The sequence below is a fragment of the Ambystoma mexicanum genome (assembly GCF_040938575.1).
Source record: "Ambystoma mexicanum isolate Mex_15411 chromosome 12 unlocalized genomic scaffold, UKY_AmexF1_1 Mex_chr12_unloc.2, whole genome shotgun sequence".
NCBI lineage: Eukaryota > Metazoa > Chordata > Amphibia > Caudata > Ambystomatidae > Ambystoma > Ambystoma mexicanum.
In genome coordinates this window covers 2185470-2193085 of record NW_027182323.1, presented here as the reverse complement: position 1 = coordinate 2193085, position 7616 = coordinate 2185470, and the positions used below count along the sequence as shown (strand labels likewise).

General features: G+C 43.7%; 1 non-coding gene across 1 annotated transcript; it reads left to right on the top strand.

Moving 5' to 3' along the window:
* The first annotated feature begins 2482 nt into the window (after nt 1–2482).
* TRNAR-UCU (transfer RNA arginine (anticodon UCU)) lies at nt 2483–2571 on the top strand. The gene is given in 2 exon segments: nt 2483–2519; nt 2536–2571. It is a non-coding gene; the product is annotated as a tRNA-Arg (tRNA).
* Nucleotides 2572–7616: the final 5045 nt, after the last annotated feature.

Below are 7616 nucleotides of genomic sequence, written 5' to 3'. Positions count from 1 at the left end.
CAGGGTCTAATGATGAGTTCTGCTTTCTGCTTCTAGTGAAGCCTTCAGATGATCTTCCAAATGAGGGGCTTCGCCCTCTTTTAAAGCCAAATGGAGCACAGGGATTGGTGTAGGCTAAGTCAACGTTAATAAACCAATCCTGGGTGCCCACCAACAATCTCCTGTATGCGTGAGGTCATAACCAGAGTGCTTTGTAACCGAAAAGGTAAAGGGGTGAAAATATCTAATACTAAGTCCCACCCATCTTCCTGTCTGTTGTGGAGCAAAGGGTCTCTCTGGTCATTGGAGCTCTATGTGGTTCCTGATTAATAGCAGCAGGCCTCCCTTCAAGCTGTTGCGAGACCAGACTTTCTGGCACCTGCAAACCACATACTCGTAATTTATGGATGGGGTCCCCCTGTGGGGAGAATTACTGTAAACATGGAGTCCCAGACATGATAGATCACTGTTAATCGATACTGAGGGTGGGAGCTGTCTTCAGGTTGACACAGTACATAAGAAAGGTTGTTGGGGTTTTGTGTATTCTTTGTTAGCCTCTGCAGCCAGGCCCCATGTGGGCCTGTTTGAATTACTCTTTCATTAATATGCAAATCGCTGTCACCAACTACAGGGCTCGGATGGTCGAATTCCTCACAATCACAGCACCTGTCTAACTTCATTGGGATGGAAGAAACTTGGTGGCTGAAATTATATTGTGTTGATGGGAGGTCTGGGGGATTCAAAATGTTTTAGGTTAATGTTATGTTATGTTGATTTATACCGCACACCGCTACCACCCAGGGGCAGTCAGTCTCCAGGTGCTCTTATTGAAATACTGGGTCAGCTCGCGTAACCGAAATGGAAAGAGATTTGCTGCTGCTGGAGGGAGGGCAATGTCCAGAAAAAATTCGGAACTTTCAGAAACGTCCTTGTTTTGAAAAATGTTTCTACAAAGCTTTGAAGTAAGAACAGGTAAACACCAGGAAAGTAGAAACATTGCATGGAAAGATGTCATTTTAGCAAGTTAACGGAACAGGTGATTTACTTAAGTGGTTGCTAGAGGAAAGAGGCAAGAACATTCCCACAGAGAAAAATCCAATACAAGCTTTTAACTGATCAGCAGTTGCAATAGTACAGCTGTGACTGAACCTGGTGCGAGAGGCAGGTTGACATATTGCAACACAAAAACCATAAATCCTTGAGTCCCTCCTTTCGCTTTGCCCTTCGTGGATAATCCTTTCAGTGCTTTATATAGAAGTGTTTCAAACATTTCGGATTTATATGAAAGAGCAATATTTTGAAAGGGAAAATTATACTATTGTAAAGTATATATCATGTTCAACAACGTGAGCGCATAGAAAGTAAGAAATAACCATCAAAGCTTTTAAGAGGTCACGTGCTTAGTGATCCCACCGAGATTTGAGCGCTGGATTCAAAGAGCAGAGTGGTAACTGTTCCACCATAGACCCTGCGATTCACTCAACACATGCACCGAAGTAATGGAGCCATCATAACCAGCATGACTTCCAATGTTGTACTTTGCCACAGGGCTTTCCTGTATTCAGATAAACTGTAGACTCCAGGCATGGAACATTGTGTTTATGTCATGTACACTAACAAAGCGCATCAGTCGCCCAGAGGCATCATGGCGCTACACCTAGAAAGTACAATGCCCACTCAATGCAGCCGAGTCAGAACAGAAACCATTGCCATGACGATGACATGGAGGATTACTTGAAAACGCCATGCCAGATGCGGTTATAATGGGACCTGTTCAGAAAAGCCTCTTTGGGTTTGCTCGTCGGTTCTATGTCTTACTTTAGTGAAATACTGGTGTTCATTTCTCACCATCTATGGCAAGAGTTTCACTGCTGCTGCAGGGAGGGAAAATTCTCAGTAAACTTTCAGAATCTTTCTCGTTTTAAAAAATTTTTCTATGGAGCTACGAGTTAAGAACATGCAAACCCAATGGAAGCAGGAAGATTGCATGGGAAAGTCACCTTTGCACGTTAATAGGGCACGTGGGTTGCCTCAGCGGCGGCTGGGGGAAAGAGGCAAGAACATTCCCAGGGAGACATACCAGAGAGAGGCTTTTAAAGCATCAGCAGTGGCAATAGTACAGCTGTGACTGCACTCTGGGCCAGGAGCCAGGCTGACCTATTACAGACCAACCGCTGTGTGTCAAAGGGCCCTTCCTGGAGTTTTGCCCATCACTGATCAGCCATCAAAGCATTTCACTTGAGAGTTTCCATAGTGTAGTAGGCAGTACTCTTGGTAGGAGTATCCCAAAACAGGCAAAAATGCCACTCGTACTGATGTTTCTGATGTCTGGAGGTTGACAAAGCACTGAAGTACGTGGGATGCCGCGCTTAAAAGCGATATCAACTTTCAACATGTTTATAAAGTTATGTTACTGGTGGTCTACCATTCTTGAACATATACACCACATCCAACCACCTCATGGGTTGATATTCCAGATAATATGGAACTGAAAGTTGTAGTTGGCTCTGTGGCGCAATGGATAGCGCGTTGGACTTCTAAGGGTGCTGTGAAGCAATTCAAAGGTTGTGGGTTCGAGTCCCACCAGAGTCGATGTATTTTGGAAATACGCATTTCGAACTGAACATATCGCATGTATGTTTCTACCAGAGTGCCACCAGTTGCGCAACCGGCGTATGACTTACTTTTACTATATATAGCCTCTGTTAAATTTCTGCCGTTAGTAACTTTTGACCGTTGAAGTGACATCTAGTGCCGTAAGAAGGCATTACAGCAATGAGTCATCCCTTGAAACGAAAATATTTACATCGTGAACATTGCATTTTATTTGCTCGGTTATTTGGCATCTGCAAACACTGCCCGTGTGGGGTTTTAACACTGAGTGACCATTTGCTAGTACAAAACTGCGCCACTCTGGGTTTCCAGCGGGCGGTAGTCTGCAGTACAGCATACACAGCCATCATAATGATGGGGTAGTTGCAACTTTAAGAGGCAGCCCTTAAGGTGTACAGTTTTTTTTTTTAGCAATGCAGGTAAACGCGGTATGTGGGTTTGCAATGTGCTGTGTGTGACTAATCGGTGGAAGGTCATAATATTTGGCCTGTAAATCAGCAGACTACTAGTGTGTTTCTGCAAATACCACAGTTTGATTTTTTAGCAGAAAATAAGAATACAATTGACCTGGGTGTTCTAAAAACATATTTTAAAAATTGAACTTCTAGATAACGTTTTCCACGATTGATTTCACTTTTGAAACAGAAAAAGCTAATTGACCTCGACGTGCTGATCTGGAGTCAGATGCGCTACCGTTGCGCCACGAGGTAATGTTGAATGTGACATTGGAGTCCAATAAGTAACTAGAAGGGAGCAGCCGTTTGTTTTGTCTTGTGTGTCCAGTCGATATCAAAGTCTACTCTGGTCTCAATTTGAAGACTTCATGGAAGAATCCCGAGCAGGTGATGTGGTGAAATCCATATCATACAGGGTGGTGAGGACTACTCTAGAGCTGTGGTCTTCAAACTTCTTTGGCCGGGCCCCCCCTGAGCAAAATTTGGGCAGGCCACCCCCCCAAAAATGCCACATGGACAATATATACAAATGGCTATGAACTATAGCACACCGTCACCACACCCTAGTCCCTGGGCTCCCCACTCTGCTCCCACCACTATCCCTGTGCTCCCGCCCACCCTGCTTCCACCACAGTCCCTGGGCTCCCCCGCCCTGTTCCCAACAAATTCCGAATGCCATAAATAATTCCCACAAAAATGTCATAGTGACCGAGCCCAGCAAGGGATCCCGAACCAATCAAGGGAGGTTCTGGGGGTAGAACCCTCCTTCAGTGCCTTAAGTGGCACTACAAATCGAGCCGGGGCTCATCGAGGGGGCGTGGCCTAACAACGGGGTCTTCATGGCACGTTAGGCCATGCCCCCTTGACGAGCCCCGGCTCAATGGGCTACTGGCACCCCTGTCAGGAAGCCTTTTGTAGAGATTAGCACCCTCTCCCCAATGGAGGAGAGGGTGCTGATCTCTGCATTTATTTTGTATAGGCTTGCCTGGCAGAGGACAGCGCCTCGCCTATTCAGCCTTGATGGTGATGCTGCCCCTCGCCAGCTGGGGAGGGGCAGCGTCACAATTAAGGCTGAAAGGGTGAGGCCACTGGACGCAGAGGCCTTTTTCCTAAAGACTGAAACTCCAGCGAATCCGCGGGAGCTTCTGTATTTAGAAAGCAAGGCCTCTGCTTCCAGCGGCCTCACGTTTTCTCCATATTTTTATTTTTTTTATTTTTTTTAAATTTTATGTAACATTAGTTTGTTCAAAAGAAAGACAACTTTAAGTTACAGTTACTGTCTTTTAATATCCACACATACTCAATCGCGGAAACCAAGGGATGCTCAGCCCTCAGACCAGGCCCTCCAGATTGGATAAATCTAAGGAGTCCAGAAAGTTTATGGTGGCACAAATTAACTGGATATTTATGCCACCAATCAAATAGTTCCACCATGCATCTATGTTTCCAGATAAAGGAGCAAAATGGATTAAATGCAGATTGCGCTGCTCAGCAATCGCCTCAGAAGCAGTGATTAAGTGCCGTAATGATTCTGTTGCATGATTACAGAAACGACATCGAGCCTCCGCTGGAGAGATCTCACGCCGCAGAATAAGGATCTCTTTGGTTTTATAGAGATTGAGGCGTAATCGAAGGAACATGTTCCTATGGTAGTTTGATGGAAATCTGTCCAGGAATTTTGCCAAAACGTCCAATTTGTTCAAGGCACTTCCAAAGTCTCAGGACGAAGCCATTTTGTTTCTAGCCTCCTCATTTACAATCCAATTTTGTTGGCGCAATTTTTGTTTTGCCACTTGCGGTCTCAGAATTACGGTCTCAAGAGAAATGTCGGCATTATGTAAAATGCTAACCAGCTTGTCCTCCACTTGTTTATCAAACCAGCAGAAGGGTGCTCTGAGACTGTCTGCAAAATTTCGTATGGTATTGTGGCATGAACCAGCAGCATTTTTCTCAGAGTGGAGATGGATTACCACAGGACTGTACCGTAGAGTGACTCAGTACATAATTCGTAACGTATCGCTGTCATTGACAAGTGTTTTGGCAGCCTTAGGACTTTCCGCCAAAAGTTTCCCTCTAGCTTATTCCACAAAACCTGAGGTATGTTCCAGCCTGATTCACTTCCAAAGGTTATCGCAGGCGTCACTTTTTGTAGGTAGAAAGTTATGATTGGCTTGAAGGAAAATTTGCCATATGCCGCGTGCAGTTTGGCCCCTTGCAGTGCAAACATTTGCATACGGGCCACGAGATCTTGTGTCCAATCCCACTCACGAATCGAATTGTTAAATTGCACGCCTAGATATCTTATGCTATTTGATATTTCCAGTTGTTTATCCATTATGTGCCAGCGAAATTTATGAAGGCGTGCTTTCGAACCACATCCAATCACTATTATCTTCGACTTGTTGGAGTTGATTAGTAGGTCATTTAGCAGGCAGTAATTTTGAAACGCAATCAGTAGTCTCTGGAGCCCAATTGGAGTGGAGTCCATAAGCACGATGTCATCAGCGTAAATGACCCAGCTTATTTGTTGGCCGTTTACTAATGGCGGAAAAATCCTTTGATCCTTAAATGCCAGAGATAAGTCTGAAATGAAAAGTTTGAAGAGTAGAGCAGCAAGCAGGCAACCTTGCTTCACACCTCTTTTTGTGACTATTTCGTCTGACAAGTCACCCTGCTGATTTATTCTTACTCTAAAGGACGTCTTTGAGTGGAGGGCAATCAAAGGCTCCAATAAATCTTTTGGACAATTCCAGTCTTTTAGTTTTTTCCGAAGGAGGTTACGATTTATGCTGTCAAATGCCTGACTCAAATCTATAAAGGCAAAATACAGCATTTTCTTTCTCTTCAGAGCATCAAGTTTTAAACAGTTTAGGAGGACCAGATTTAGTTCAACTCCTACTCCTTTGGTAAACCCTGTTTGCCTGGGATCGCACACGGCAGCCTCAGTTGCCCAATTAGATAACCTCTTTTGCAGGAAGGCACCAAAGACCTTACTGATTGTGTCCAAAAGGGCAATCGGGCGATAGTTGTTAGGATCGTCCAGATTGCCCTTTTTGAATATTGGGACCACCACCGCTCTTAACCAAGACTCTGGCAGAACTTTTTCGTGCGAGATTCGTTCAAACAAGGAACTCATCATATTGGCCCATAGGGTTTTGTGAGATTTTAACATCACGTTTGAAATACCATCAGAGCCTGCAGCTCTGGATGCCTTTAACTTCGAGATTGCCCATTCAATGTCTTCTGCAGAATCAGCTACATTCCACCTTGTAGAAGATATTAATAGCGAGGGTATAGCGATGGACTTGCAATCATCGAAAACAGCGGAAAAGTGAGCGACCCAGCTGGCTCCATTCACTCCATTCGCCATTGAATACGTTTTATTCAAGCAACCATTATTGATTATCTCCCAAATGTTTCTACTGTCCTTCATAATAATCAATTTTAACATCTGTTCAGCTTGAGACTGCAATCGCATGGTATTGAAGGATTTAATCCAGTTGCGATATTTCTGGCGTCTAGATTTTATTTTGATGGTAGCATTTCTTGGATCGACTTTTTTCAGGAGCCTTATATCGTCCTGTAGCTTTTTCTTTTCCTGGCTTATTGCTGCATTGAAAGGATGTTTTACTTCACTTGCAGAACCTTTATGGATTTTATTCCTCCCTTTAAAGTAGTGTATTAACAAGGGGTAATTTATCCTTGAGGTTATTGAAGGCGCTTTTTCCAGGTTGTTTGTCAACATTAGCAACTAAGGTGCACTCATTCACAGCCTGTTTGCTCTGTTATTTGTTGTTATATTCTCAAGATACTTAGTTGGGCCAGATCTTGTGGTTTTTTCCGAACTTAGCAGCATTGCACTATGGTCACTCTTATCAGTATTTTTTATTTCGAATGACAAGATTGTTGCTAGAAGATTTTTAGACACCCAAATATAATCAAGCGTCTTTTTGCTCACGCCACTTATCCAAGTAAAGCCAGGTGGAATATCGCCACGGGTCGCTCCGTTCAGCATTATGCACTCTCTTAATGCCATTTCTTTTTTCCATCTGACACCTCGATCCTGCAGATTACCATTGAACATACTGCCATCTTCCTTGCATTTAGATGTTGGCCTATTTAACCAGGCATAGTTGAAGTCACCACATATTATGATTTCCGGATCATCATCTGCTAGAAAGGCACTTGTCAATTTCCACCAATACAGCCCCAATGAATTTTGCTTGCCATATCATTGCAGTATTCCAATATATATTGACAATCAATAGCACTTTATTCCTAAATGGATAAGATCGTTTAATCTGAATTTTTGTTGCTTGTACAAACATATTCAGGTTATCAGAAGATATCATCATCCAATCATTATTGTTCTTGATCATTGTAACCAAGCCAGCGAAGGGACGGCCGAAAAGGTTTTTTCCAGCAGGATTCAGAAGGACAGTGTACCCATCACAACCAGGGCACTCTCGCAACCATGTTTCTTGAAAGCATATGATTGACAAATCCATCGGAAATTGCCACTTTCCGTCAAACAAATGTTTAAAGCCGCGAGTATTCCAGGATAGCAGC